We start from the raw sequence: 15,828 nt of genomic DNA, 5'->3' as shown, positions 1-15,828 counted from the left end.
AATTTATTAATGATTGACTCAACTGGTCTTCCCCTAACTTCCCCAAGATTGCTGACAAAGGGAATTGTACCATGGGGAGGTTTCCCCAAGCCGAGAGGGCATGCAGATACACATATACTCATGTATACAGAGGCACACAATAATACCCATAAGGTTTAAATCCGGAAGAGAGCTTAATGATCATTTAGTACAACCTCCTCATTTTATAGAGGAAGAAAGGCACTGACAGAGAGGTTATGTGGCTTATTGGCCCACGTCACACAGCTATTAAGTACTAGAGCCCTGTGTACAGACAAACATAAACACATGCATGTAGACCAACAGAGGAACTGGAAAAGGGACACACAGGATGAGAATGGATGGAAGGGGTCTTGTTGGCACTAATAGAGGAAATACCACCAGAGGCTTATATGCAAAGGCACAAAGGACTAAATCAAATCAAATCAGCAATGATTTATTAAGTACTCTCTAGGTGGCAGGCACTGTGCTAAGTACTGGAGATACATACAGCTATAATTTTAAATTTTAATATAATTTAAGAATTTAATTTTAATTTATATATATATATGTCTATATAATAAACAAGGGAGTGGCATACAGGTGGAGAGATATATCTTGGGTGCAGTGGGAAAAGAAGTAGATTAGGAGTCAGAGAACCCAGCTCTGCCACTTATTTCCTGTGTGACTTTGGTCAAGTCACTGAACTTCTCTCTGGGCTTCAGTTTCCTCATCTTTAAAATGAGGAGATTAGACTGACTTCTAAAGTCCTCTCCAACTCTAAATCTGTGATCCTACCTGTGATTTATTTGTACAGGGAATTTCTATTATGAAAATTCCTTCTGCTGATAGGGATCAGCAAATCATTTTAATTTCCAGTGTCACAGATGCCTGGGGCACTAAGAAGTTGTTACTTTCCTATGATCACACAGTTAGTATGAAGCAGATGTAGAACTTGAATCCAGGTCTTCCAGATTCCAAGACTAGCCTTGTATCCGTTAAGCTGTGCTGTCTGTCACTAAGACTCATACATAAGCAGTACTTAATACAGTGCCAAGCAGATAGTAAGCACATAATAAATGCTTGTTGACTGGCTGACTGACAGAAATATACAGAAGGGCACACATAGATGGATACTGAAATGTGTATTAGACTTATCCATGTTCAGACAGGCAAACCCAGGATTACACATAGTAATGTAGTCACACCCTAAATAATTCAGATATGTATGTCTAAATATCCCCATATCTCACTTCCTTCCTCATCTCTCTACCAACATCATTACTAGCATAACTGGCTGTTTCCCTGGTGTAGTCCCTTATCATCTCTCTACTGGACTATTGTAATAGCCTCCTAATTGGTCTCCTTTCCTCAAGTTTCTCACTCTATTTTATTCTCCATATATCCGTGAAAGTGATTTTCCTAAAGCATGGCTCTGACCATGTCACTCTTTACTTAATAAACTCTAGTGGTTCCTTATTTTAGTAGACAACACAAAATCCTCTGTTTTGCCTTTAAAGTCCTTCACAGCTAGGCTCCAACCTACCTTTTTGGCTTTCTTAGACCTTACTTCTCTTCATGAACTCCACCATCCAATCAAACTGGCCTTCTAGGTATTCCTCCCACATAACATGCTCTCATCTCCATGCTTTTGCACTTATTATCTGCCATACCTGGAAGGCTCACCTTCCTCACTTTCAACTCACGGAATCTCTAGTTCCCTTCAAGGCTCAACTCAAGGGCCACCTCCTTCAAGAGACCTTTCCTGATTCCCACGTTTCCCCGTGAAATAACTTTGCGTATATTTTGTGCAAAACCTCTACGTAGTTCATTGTGAACATGTTGTGTTCCAGCCATCCCTGTCAGGGCTTCTTAAACTTTTTCTATTTGCCACCCCTTCAACGCTTCTTAAACTATGAGTCTCGACCCCATATGGGGTCTCCAGGCTTAGTATTTTGTATATGGTGCCACCTAGATGCCTCTCTATCTCTCTATTAATGCATCTATCTTGTCTCTTCATTGTTCTAAATGTTTCATTTTCCTTAAAGGGTAAAGACCGGAATGTACATGCTCTAACACCCTGTCCAGTAGACTCAAAGGGAGCAACACTTAGATATAGATGAGGAAAATGAGGAAATGTTCCACTCAGTTCCTTTGCCCCAAGCCCAAGGCCTCCACAGCCCTCCCAGTCAAGATCAAATTAGATCTTTTTGTCCAGTACTTATTTGGAAGAAGACAGTGGGAATTCACATTTAGTAGATTTAATTCAATCTAATTAAATTTAATAAGCATTTACTAAGCACCTACTATGTGTAAAGCACTGTGCTAGGTATTAGGGATAAAAAGATAACAATGAATAAGTCCCTACCTTCAGTGAGCTTACATTCTAATGGGGGTGCTGTAATATACTTAGCCCTTCTCCATCCCTAGAGAGGAAGAGGAGTGTCTCATAAGAGATGATGAAATCAGGGAGAATTGCTGGTGTCACTCAAAACCATATGTGCAATGGCAGGAGAGAGAGAGAGCAACATGATGAAAAGAGAGGAAGTTGGTGACAGTTAACATCACCGCAGTGCTGGTTCTTCAAGCAAAGAAGTGGTCCTGAGAAATTTGACTTTTGAGATTCTATAGGACACAAAGAATTGAAGGATCAACTAGTTCCCTCGATATTCAGGACCTTTTGTTTTTCCAAATGAATCCTGTTATTATTTTTTCTAACTCCATAAAATATTTTTGGTAGTTGGATTGGTATGGCACTGAATAAGTAAATTAGCTTAGGTAGAATTGCCATTTTTATTATATTAGCTTGGACTATCCATAAGCAACTGATGTTTTTCCAATTATTTAGATCTGACTTTATTTGTGTGAAAAGTGTTTTGTAATTGTGTTCATATAGTTCCTGAGTTTGCTTTGGGAGGTACATGCCTAAATATTTTATAATGTCTATGGTAAGTTTAAATGGAATTTCTCTTTCTATCTCTTGCTGTTGGGCTTTGTTGGTAATATATAGAAATGCCAGCGATTTATGTGGGTTTATTTTTATAGTCTGAAACTTTGCTAAAGTTGTTTATTATTTCAAGTAGTTTTTTACTTGATTCTCTAGGATTCTCTATGTATATCATCATGTCATCTGCGAAGAGTGATAGCTTTGTTTCTTCTTTGCCTATTCTAATACCTTCAATTTCTTTTTCTTCTCTTATTGCTAAAGCTAATGTTTCCAGTACAATATTGGACAACAGTGGTAATAATGGGCATCCTTGTTTCACCCCCTATCTTATTGGAAATGCATCTAGCTTGTGCCCATTACATATAATGCTTGCTGAAGGTTTTAGGTAGATGCTATTTATTATTTTAAGGAAGACTCCATTTATACCTATGCTCTCTAGTGTTTTTAATAGGAATGGATGTTGTATTTTGTCAAAAGCTTTTTTTGCATCTATTGAGATGATCATGTGTTAGTTTTGGTGTTGATATGCTCAATGAGCTGATATTTTCCTAATAATGAACCAGCCCTGCATTCCTGGTATAAATTCTACCTGGTCATAGTGGTATTATTCTTGTGATAAGTTGCTGTAATCTATTTGCTAATATTTTGTTTAAAATTTTTGCATCTATATTCATTAGAGAATTGGTCTATAATTTCTTTCTCTGTTTTGACTCTTCCTAGTTTAGGTATCAGCACCATATTTGTATCATAAAAAGAATTCAGTAAGACTCCTTCTTCACCTGTTTTCCCAAATAGTCTATATAGTATTGGAATCAATAGTTCTTTAAATGTTTGATAGAATTTGCACGTAAATCCATCTGGCCCTGGAGATTTTTTCCTAGGGAGTTCATCAATAGCTTGTTCCATTTCTTTTTCTGAGATGGGGTTATTTAAGTATTTTACTTCCTCTTCTGTTAATCTGGGTAATTTATATTTTTGTAAATATGTATCCATTTCACTAAGATAGTCAAATTTGTTGGCATACAGTTGGGCAAAGTAGTTTCTAATTATTGCTTTAATTTCCTCTTCCTTGGTGGTAGATTAACCTTTTCATTCTTGATACTAGTAATCTATTATTTGATAAACCAAGACCCCAGCTTCTGGATAAGAACCCACTCTTTGATTTTTATTTTATTTTCATTTATTTATTTATTTTAGGCAATTGGGGTTAAGTGACTTGCCCAGGGTCACACAGCTAGTAAGTGTCAAGTGCTTGGTCTGAGGCCAGATTTGAACTCAGGTCCTCCTGACTTCAGGGCCGGTGCTCTATCCTCTGGGCCACCTAGCTGCCCCTGAACCCACTCTTTGAAAAAAACTTCTGGGAAAACTGGAAAGGAATATGGCAGAAACTAGGCATAGACCAAAATCTCACACCATATACCAAAATAAAGTCAAAATGGGTTCATGATTTAGATTAAAAGGCTGATACTATAAGCAAACTGGGAGAGCAAGGAATAGTTTACCTATCAGATCTATGGAGAACAGAAGAATTCATGACCAGAGAGGACATAGAGAACATTACAAAAAGCAAAATGGATAACTTTGATTACATTAAATTGAGAAGTTTTTGCACAAACAAAACCAATGTGACTAAGATTAGAAGGAAGGTAGAAAATTGGGAAAGAATTTTTACAACCAGTCTCTCTGATAAAGGCCTCATTTCTAAAATATATAGAGAATTAAGTCAAATTTATAAGAATACAAGTCATTTCCCAATTGATAAATGGTCAAAGGATATGAACAGGCAGTTCTCAGATGAAGAAATTAAAGCCATCTACAGTCATATGAAAAAATGCTCTAAATCACTATTGATTAGAGAAATGCAAATCGAAACAACTCTGAGGTACCACATCACACCTATCAGATTGGCCAACATGACAAAACAGGAAAATGATAAATGTTGGAGAAGATGTGGGAAAATTGGAACACTAATGCATTATTGGTGGAGTTGTGAAATGATCCAACCATTTTGGAGAACAATTTGGAACTATGCCCAAAGGGCTACAAAAATGTGCATACCCTTTGACCTAGCAATACCACTTCTAGGGTTATATCCCAGAGAGATCATACAAATGGGAAAAGGACCCACAAGTACAAAAATATTCATAGCAGCTCTTTTTGTGGTGGCAAATAATTGGAAATTGAGAGGATGCCCATCAATTGGGGAATGGCTGAGTAGGTTGTGGTATATGAATGTAATGGAACACTATTGTGCTATGAGAAATGATGAACAGGCTGACTTCAGAAAAACCTGGAAAGACTTATATGGTCTGATGCTGAGTGAAGTGAGCAGAACCAAGAGGACTTTGTACACAATAACAGCCATGTTGTTTGATGACTAATATTAATAAACTTAACCCTTCCCAGCAATACAAGGATCTAAAACATCTCCAAAGGCCTCGCGATGGAAAATGCTATCCTCATCCAAAGAAAGAACTATGGAATTTGCATGCAGATTGACTCATACTATTTGCTATTTTTTTTCTCTTCTGTTGAATTTTGTTTCCTCTTTCTGGTGCCTCCTATTGGTTCTAATTTTTACTTACAACATCACTAATCTGAAAATATGTTTAATAAGAATGTATATGTATACCCTATATCAGATTGTGTTCCATCTTGGGGAGGGCGGTGGGGAGCAAGGGGGAAAAAATTTTAAACTCAAAAGCATATGGAGGTGATTGTTGATAAATCAAAATAAATTAATTTTAAAGAAAAGAAAATGACTTAGGAATGATCTAGAAAAATTCCTTTTTCTGTTCAGAAACCATCTCAGAGATCTGCTAATTAACAGCATCTTCAGAGAGTCTAGCACAGCAGTTATAGTGCTGGTACAAAAAAAAAATGGAAGGCTATGAATGCATGTAGACCACCAGACTTGGAAGAAAAAACCTAAAGTGGACCAGTACATCATGCTCTGGACTTTCTATTGGGAAGCCAGTGGTTCTCAGTATTGGTCTTAAGCAGTGGTTACTACCATATTCCTATGGCAGAAGAAGATAGAAGACTGTTTTCATATTTCTTGCTTTTACCAATTTGGGGTAATATACCAAGTAGGAATGTGATAAAAAATGTTTAACAATCGGTTTTCCAAAAAAAGTATACATGGCACACTTTTAAGTTTAATCTGCATTATTAACATTTTTCCACCACTTTCTTAAGTCTAGGCAGTCAGCAAAATAATAATCAAGCCCTGATTTGTATTGCTTGTCCATTTCTGAGGTATAAATGCTAATATTGAAAATTTAACAGTCAGTCCTTGTGAGTCATTTGGAGCTGGTTTCTGCAAATTCGTGCATCCATTCTAGCACTGCATCATTTACAACCTATGCCTGTATCCGAGTTGTTGATAAAAATGTTAAGCAGCCCAAGTCCAAGCACAGATCCCTGGGGAACTCTGCTGCAGAGAGCCATAGTACTCTAGCACATCCCTGGTCCCAAGGCATTTTGGAGGTCCCAGCTACTTTCCTAAGACTGATGGAGAAAGTAGTTAAAGATATGAATTATCCACAAGCGTTGGCATAGTTTAATAAAATTATCGTCTTTGGAAAAACTCTGGAAAAACCATGAGGGAAAACTGAGGAAAGTACTGACTTGGCTAGAACATAATGGTCTGAAGCTTTCAATAGGCAAGTATCAGTTCTGAAGAATCTCTGTCAAAGTATGTGGTTCATATAGTATCTCAACAAGGTGTGAGCACTGACCCAGGGAATACTCTGATGGTGATCTATAGAACTTGCAATGTCTGAGGAGTTTTCTAGGATTTGGTGGTTATTATCACACATTTGTTAAGAACTAGGCTTCCATGACTTTACCATTGAATTACTACATTCGTGTACATGTGATTAAGAGACCTAGAAACAGGACAAGAAATGCAAAGTTGTATTACATTTCACAAAGCTCTCGAATGAGATAATGTAAAAGCTCTTAGCACAGTTCTTGGCACATAGCAGGTGCTATATAAATGCTTAATCCCTTCTTTTCCCCTCCCCTTTAGAGACCGATGAAGGGACAGCTAGGAACATTTGGTCAACTAAGTCAACACAATCACCAATATTAGCTTAAGCAGATCCAAGCAAGCCTTTTGTCCTGCAAATAGATGCCAGCCTTGGGGACTTGAGAGTAGTTCTGTATCGACAGTGCTGGTCACCAGAGTTCAGTTGCATTTGTTTGCAGGGTTCTGAGCAACTTCAAGACTCATTCATTAAGGAGGCATGGCCTCTGGCTGGGTAGAGAGGGTACTTTGTCATGAGCACCAGTATAAGACACTTAGGAGGACCTTTAGGAATTAAATTGGTGGTTTGTTCCTAGAGGGTTTTCATGTTTATATTCTTTTTTTTTTTTTGGTGGGACAATTGGGGTTAAGTGACTTGCCCAGGGTCACACAGCTAGTAAGTGTCAAGTGTCTGAGGCTGGATTTGAACTCAGGTTCTCCAAGACCAGAGCTCTATCTACTGCACCACCTAGCTGTTCCTGATGTTTATATTCTTCAGTCATCAATAAAGTTTGCATGCAAGAAAAAAAAGAGAGAGAGACTCATTCCTTTCCCCTTACCCAAGCTGCAGTTCATGGTTTTGAAGTGATCTGTCACTAAGATGTTCAAGACTATAAATATGGAGTGGAGTTACAAGTGTGGCCAGACAAAAATCCATCGACATATATGCTGACTAGTGCCAAGTTAGATGTTACTTACCAAGTATGGGTAGTATTCTTAGGCAACTATGAATTTTGTATACACTACCACCAGAGGAAGACTAATGTGGGGGCCCTGTCCTGAAGGTCATGAGAAACTGAAGCTAAGGCAATATTTAAAGGAGCAAAAGCTAAGGAGGTAGGCAAGCAACTGAAAGTTGGGGACTCCCACCAGCTAGCTTGGCAGTATATCCTATGTGAACCAACCTTCTCTTTCTTAGTCGTGTATGGATGACTGGCAGCAAAAGCAGATAACTGATGAGGGATAGTAAGAAGTTCTACAGGCCAGACTCAAGACAAAGATGCTAAAGGACTCAATTTCTAGTACTTTGAAAGTACCTCACTACTGAGACAATGGCAGAAGTGGGAGCTATGTGACATAATATTACACTGGACTGTCCCTGATCTCATACACAGGGAAGCAGTTGGCATTCTTAAGGACATATTTCTCTATGGCCATGAAAGCTTTACATGATGATTTTGGATATATGGGTCAAAAGAAGACCCTAGAACTAGTTAGAAATAGATTTTTCTGGTTGAAGATGGCTAAAGTTATCACTAAGAAGCATGAGGTATGCTCATTTTGTGTAAAGTATTATTAATTAAGGCCACAATGTAATGTAATATAATGAGAATGTAAGCACTAGCAAATTTCTGACTTCTATCCCTGGAAGGAGATAGTAAGCACATCAGGCATGTGTTAGTAGTGACTGACCATTTCACAAGACATACAAAAATGTATCCAATAAGAGCTAGAAAGCTTCCATGATTGCTGAAGAATGGTAGGATTAATATTTCTTAGTGCCTAGACTTTCTGTCAGGATCCTTTCAGACTAAGGCAGAGACTTTGAAATCACCTTGCACAAAAAGACATTAACTTTGATTGGCATTAAGAAGTCTAGAACTAGAGAAGAACCAAGCGAATGTTGTATACATGTTTGAAGAACAACTTTGAGTGACTAAGTCATTTTGACTATTATAAATACCCAAATTAACTGCAAAGGACATATGAAGGAAGATGCTATCTGCATTCAGAGAAAGAACTGATAAATAGAAGTATGTATAGAATAGTTTTACATATACATGTATATACATATACATATACATATATACACACATATTTGTGTCTAATGGTAGCCATCTCTAGGGCAGGGGAAGGGAGGGAAGAAAAAAGGGGAAAAAAGAAAGTTACATGATAACTTCATTATATATTTGAAAGGGATAGCACATCATACATAATAGATTTGGAGTTTCATGTACAATCACCTTCTTTTTTTCCTATTCTACTATGTTATGGAAATGCTTGTTTTATTTCTTAGGACAAATAAATTAAATAAATAATAAATGTAACAAATAAAATAAATAAAATTTTAAAAGAATCTAGAACTATACCTTTCCAACCTTAAGGGGATTCACAGTTTAAGTACTTCAGCCACCTACTATTGAACATGTTAGAGACACTGAGACCAGAACAAATATCTCATTGGGCATTCCCCCACTAGGAAAAATGCAATCAGCTTCTCACCATTATTGCTGACGTTAAAATAAGAGCCATGTCTACCTGTTGACTTGTGCTTTGGAAGTTCTAGGGATGAAGAGACCACAGAAAACCAAGATGAGTACATCTCTCAGCCGAGAGAGAAGCTTCTGGAAGCTCAACCAGCCAGCTCCAGCATCTGCTTAGAAGACTATTTGCATTCCTCTCCTAATTCTCTGGACTCTCCCTAATATGCCTTAGAAATCTCTTCCCCTAGAAGCTCATTTTACCCCCAGACTTCTTATATTGGAAGTACCCACTGCCGCTATATAGCCTCATCCTCTGATTGGTCAGTTTGCCCCAGAGTCTTCATTTTAAAGATGTCCATCTCTTCATTGCTCTCCAGGCTGCACTCCTGACTCTCAGGACTTTTTCTATCATGTCTCCTTGCCTGGTACCTTCACCTCGTCTCCCTCCCTCTGGCTTTTCGGCTTTCTTTTCTGTATCGACTTGTCTCAATAGAAGGTAAACTCCTGGAGAGCAGAGACTGTCTCCTTTTCTACTTGTATTTGTATTCCACGTGCTTGGTATAGTGCCAGTCACAAAGTACGAATGTAATAAATGCTTGTTGACTTGAAAGAAACAAATGATGGTAATCTCACTCAAATTTGCTGTCGAATTCTTCAACAGGGAGATACAGGGTTTTTCTGAGAAATCTTAGTGTTCACAGAACACACAAGTTAGGCGATCAGTGGAAAGCTATTCTATACATGGGGTGTAAGTATGGGGTGTTAGGGGAGGACTAGCACTCTGATGTGAGGGCTTGCTAAGCCCTTTTCAGGGCAACTCATATACCTTTGTTGTCCACCTGGCACTCAGCTCTGACCTGTGGCCCCAAGGAGCTATGGCATGTACAGCAGCCACACCCCAGTAAAACGTGTCGGCAGATGGGCTAAACCAGGTTGAGGGTAACCAACAGGCCTCAAACCTACTAGTGAGTCAGGGGGATATCTAATCCAAGCATGTGAAGACTTCTCCTGGCAGAAACGGCAGATGAGAACAATTGGTTCCAGAGGCCATGAAAGAAGCTGAAGCAGGTGCTGTGGAATGGTTAGAGCTTGGTCAGACATGGAAGAAACCAGGGCCATCCATTGCATTCCAGGCCATTGCCAGTCGTCTTCACTTTAGTCTTACCACTGGACTTTGATGACTCTGGACAAGTGAGTGAAGCTCATGAATTTGTGCAGCTCTGCCTCACTTAAATCCAATTCACACAGGAGTCAAGACATCACCTCGTGATGTCATTGGTCCTCTTCGAAAATAAAGGACAAGCAACATTCCATGTCTAGTTGTGGAGAGAATGAGAAACTTGCCTGTTCACAAAGCAGTCCTGGACACTAGAGGGGGTTCTGTAAAACAATTCACTACAACCAGTTATTGTGCGTAAGAGAGTTTATTGGACTCCCTGAAGAGCTGGTAGGGTCATATGGTCTTCTACCTCAGTAGACTCAAAGCAGTTTTCCAGTTGAGCAAAGACCTTCTGAACCAGATGTTTCAAGTGAAGAAAAGTCCATCTACTATGATTCAGTTCAAATAATGTGAGAAGATTGAATACAGAGATGACATTTTTCCTACTTTGAATTTCAGCTGTAAAGACACATCCCACAGAGCTAGTCAGCTGGGCCCTTCCCAATTGCCAATTCAGGGATGCAGAACTTTTATTCCAATGAGGACCATGGTCAACCCAGAAAATCTACTAGCTCAGGTATAGTGGCAGATAGATCAGGGGGTCACAGGAGGGCCAGGTCTATTTGACTGGTGAACATACTAATTTATAATGTACAAAGGTGTGAAACATATTTAAAACCGTATTTATATTAAAACTGAAAATACACAATATCTTTCTTTAATGCCCCTTCCACATTCCTAGGAAAAGTTCCTTGGAAAGGTAGGTTATCGATATGCCAGGACAAAAGGGAAAAAAGACCCTGAAGTAGATAAATGGATGAAGGGTGAAAACCATATTGGCACTAGGACCAACCCTTCTCCATTGAGAAAGGATTAAGGTATTAATGCAAAGGACAAGGACCTTTTGTTTAACTCCAGGAGTGAAGGTTCAGGAAGAATGGGATAATGATTTAGTTGCTCAATTCTGGAATGTTAACACAGACTACGTTTTAAGATATATTTTCTTTGTTCTTATAAAGATTACTTAAAACCTTTTTGGATCAAAGAATCACATTGGAGGACATGGAAGACTATGCCAGTTTGGAATCACTCTCTCCAAGGAAGAAATGGATTGAATACAGATTTGAAGGAAAGGGTTGGAATTTTTCTTCTTGTTTGTTAAAATGGGTAAAGGCAATAGTGACTTCATCCCCCAGGCATGCAAGTGACCCTAGGTGGGGAAAAGGGATAGATAGGGGACTGGAGTAGGTAAGGTAAGAGTCCTGGAGTTTCCCATAGTCCTCTTCTTTGCAAGTGAGGCACATATTGATAGGAGAACAGAGATGGGGGCAGGGAAGTAGGGTAAATAGCAAGGGCAGAGAAGTCTTTGGGAATCAGTTATTCATAAGCAAAATCCAGCTGCGCAGAAAACCTATGCAATTGTTTTGAGTAGAGAAATACATATTTATATACACAGAGAAAGATAGAGCCTTCTGAGTTTCTGTGTATGCATGCTTATATGTATGCATGTGTGTGCATAATGGTACATATTGCCCAGAATTAAGAGCTAACTTTATAGCGATTTTTCAGGGTATCTCTCTGGTGATGGGTGGAAGGACAAATAGGTCCCAGAGTGACTGTTCAGAGTTTGAGATGGTCCCTTTCTCTTTAATGTGAGTCCAATGAGTTGTTTGTTTTTTTTAAGTGAGGCAATTGGGGTTAAATGACTTGCCCAGAGTCACACAGCTAGTGAGTGTTTTGTGTCTGAGGCCAGATTTGAACTCAGGTGCTCCTGATTTCAGGGCCAGTGCTCTATCCACTGTGCCACCCTGCTGCCCCTTCCACTGTGCCACCCAGCTATCTCTGAGCCCAAATAGTTTTGAACAAATTTGTACAAAATATAGTATGCATATACTCACGCATGTATGTGCATGTGTGTGTAGTAAGTACATGTGCAAGATTGTATGTATGTTTATGTTTATGTGTAAGATAGTCCCTGACTACTCTGTCCTGTCTCTCTCCCTCCAGGTCTCTAAGGTGAGGGTAAAAGAAATCAATATAGGGTACAGAAGACAATGAGGGGAGCCCATGGGAGATGTCCTCTCCCCTGCCCCTGGTCCTGTGTGCTCTTGGCCTTGGGGAGGAAAGGGGAAAGGCAGGCTACCCTTTCTTTCCACCTTCATTGTTGAGTTGGCCTTCTGTTCTGAAGTGGCTTGTTTTAAGGTTGAGGGAGGCCAGTTTAAGGTCTAGAAGGATGGGGGCAGGAGTCCAAGAATATTGTTGCAGTCCCTAGGGCTGCTTCTGTGGGCCAGGAGGGGGTGAGGAAGCCCCCCAAGGTGGGGTAGGTCATGTGGAAGGAGTGGGGGCAAGGTGTCAGAGAAGCCATGGGGCTGATGCTTCTCTCATAAGCCTTGAGGCAGGGGAAGAAATTGAGGGCATGGGAAAGTTGGGGGCATGGCAAAGGTATTGGTGGGAGTATATATCATCTGAAGATGGTGGTTACTGTAAGAAATATTGGTCCTTTGGGAGAAAAAGCACTGAGGACTTTCTTAAATTGCCAGTGTGCTGGCCTGAAGAAGTGCCTTTGACTTATTTGCAATGCCCCCAAGCCAGCATAAACTAATTGATAATGACTCCTTCGTGGTCATTGACATGGTATGAAGTTCACTTCTCTTGCAACAAGTGAGGAATCTTTTAGCGATGGCATGGTTCTGCAGCTGTCATCTTGTTTTTGGATAAAGATTAATGTTAAATTTAAGAAAATTATTCCTAACAGACTTGGACCCAAACTGGAGAACACAATATTACTGTTAATATTTTTACTTTGAGGGGCAGCTAGTTGGTGCAGTGGATAGAGCACCAGCCCTGAAGTCAGATGGCCCTGAGTTCAAATGCGGCCTCAGACCAAACACTTGATACTTACTAGCTGTATGACCCTGGGCAAGTCACTTAACCCCAATTGCCTTAAAAAAAATTTTTTTTCCTTCAACAACCATTTTGGAAAAGTGGTTGCATGCATATCCATATGATAATGCTAATATTTATCCCTGTAATATACATCTTGCATGCAATTGCATATAGCCATTGGCATATGTGTTAATTACCATTATTAAATTTTGAGTATGCTTTTGTTTTGCTATTTTGTTCTATGCTTGTGTCAGTATCATGAATATGATAACTATACTACAGATACCTTACCTGTTCCTTATATGTAGCATATTTTGTTGCTTTTTGGGACTATTGATGCTATTATTGCTTTATTTTCATTTTGCTGTTATGAATATTTGCTTGTGCTCTCTGGACATACATGAACTGCTGTAACATGTGCATAGAATAGGTCCTGCATATGAATTTGATTTGTAGTCCCTAAAGTATTATTTAAAACAATGATTTATATGCTTCCATGTCCATAGCATTTAGTGTTGAGATACAGTATATTTGCTACAAATAGGGCCCTGAGATGATTAACTAGGATGTTGGGTTAATGATTCGTGTTGCGATAAGTGCTTATTTTGATTCTGTGATGTAAATGTCAAATGTACCACGTTTGATTTTGCAAAGGACTGCAAATTTCTGATACCCTTTCTCTCCCCCTTACCCAGGTACTTCATGAATACTGGAGAGCAGTGTACAGAGCTTATCTACTGAATCTGGGATGACTTAGCCCTTCTTTATTTCCAAGGGCAGAAGTAGAGGAGAAGTCTTAGTTGAGATGATGACATCAGAAAGACAGCCTGTGATGAGGGGATGCCTCACTTAAGCCACCACTGCCAGGGACATCAGCTGTGATCACTAGCAAACTGGCAGAAAGGAGAGTAGAGAGAGAGAAAAATGAGAAAACTGTAGCTAAACTATGGAGCCCACATTGAGTGGTGGTAGTCATTTCTGTTGCCAGGAAGAAAACTGGTGGCATACAAACATCTCTGCCTTCACTGTTGTGCTATCCTGGGAGGGAAGTTAGTGCCATTCCTAGGCTTTGTTCTTTAAGATTTATTTTTTAAGGGTTTTGTTGTTGTTGTTTACTATTAACATTTAAGGAAATGAGTTTCTACAAATTAATGTGCCCATTAGTGTATTAAAGGCTCTGTGTGTGTGTTTATCCTATGAGGTTAAACACAATGGTGAAGTGATCGTGTGTGGCGATATTTAGAGGGAGAGATTATGTGTGATTAAAGGTGAAAGAAAAGTATTCTCTAGCAAAAATACAGAGGCTCTTAGCTAGATTGAAAGGCATTGAGGTGGCACAGTGGATAGAATGCTGGGTTTGGAGTCAGGAAGGCTTATCTCTCTGAGTTCAAATCTGGCCTCAGACACTAACTAGCTGTGTGACCCTGAGCAAGTTACTTAACTCTGCCTCAATTTCCTCATCTGTAAAAATGGCAAACCACTCCAGTATCTTTTCCAAGAAAACCCCAAATGGGGTCATGAAGAATCAGACGTGAATGAAAAACAACTGAACAACTAGATTGAAAGATATTATTTATCCATATTTTATAACTCCCAAATAGCAGAGAAGAAGACCATGTAAAATTGGTCTGCATGACTCTGGCAGACATTGGTATAGAAGCCCAAGTAGGAAAAGGGAAGAGACAGCAGCAGTCTCTTCCAACTGAGGTCACTTACCTCAGATATCCAGGAAGGTTTCCCCACGCAGGAGAAGCTGAGAGTAAGGACTAGAGAGAAAGCCTCTTGGGAGGAGTTTGGTATGAAGGGTTCCACCCAATGAGGGTGGGGGCTAGCCACACAACTCCCACACAATTGGTGGAGAGTCCATTATTGGCATACTTTGTTTGCACTGCTCTTTTGACCCTAGCTCCTTTCCCGAGATTGGGCTCTGGAATTATTCTAGTTCCTGGGTATCCTGGCACTCTGGTATTGCCGTTTGGATCCTGCGGGGGGGGGAGCAGGCGGAAGGGAGAGAAGCGTCTGAGCTCTTTCTATTCCTCATCTATGACACAGGGTGGCAGAAAAACTAATTTTCTTCATTTAAAAAAAATTTTTTTTTAAAGGCAGTTGGGGTTAACTGACTTGCCCAGGGTCACACAGCTAGTAAGTGTCAAGTGTTTGGTCTGAGGCCAGATTTGAACTCAGGTACTCCTGACTGCAGGGCCGGTACTCTATCCACTGTACCACCCAGCTGCCCCTTTAGATTTTTTTTTAATTTAAAATTTTTTTTTATTCTTCGTCTTTTCTTAAAATCGTGAACTTAAAATCATCAACAAATACAAACATGTCAATATACAAAGAAGAACAAAAAAAGAGGATTGGCATATGAATAAGACCATCAACTTCAGTTGCATGTAGAAGTCTGAGAATAGCTCATTATCCTAGCAGAGGCCAGCTCCTAGACTGAATCCATAGTCAGGGGAGATAAGAAATTCCTTCTTTCCTTCTGTCCCTGCTACCTTCTCTCTCTTTCATTCCTTCCTTTTTTTTTTTTTGTGAGTCAATCAGGGTTAAGTGACTTGCCTAGGATCACACAGCTAGTAAGTATCATGTGTCTGAGACTGGA

Source organism: Phascolarctos cinereus, unplaced genomic scaffold (assembly GCF_003287225.1).
Source record: "Phascolarctos cinereus isolate Bilbo 61053 unplaced genomic scaffold, phaCin_HiC Scaffold_5;HRSCAF=322, whole genome shotgun sequence".
Classification (NCBI taxonomy): Eukaryota; Metazoa; Chordata; class Mammalia; order Diprotodontia; family Phascolarctidae; genus Phascolarctos; species Phascolarctos cinereus.
The sequence above is the reverse complement of the archived record's forward strand: the minus strand, read 5'-3'. Positions refer to the sequence as shown.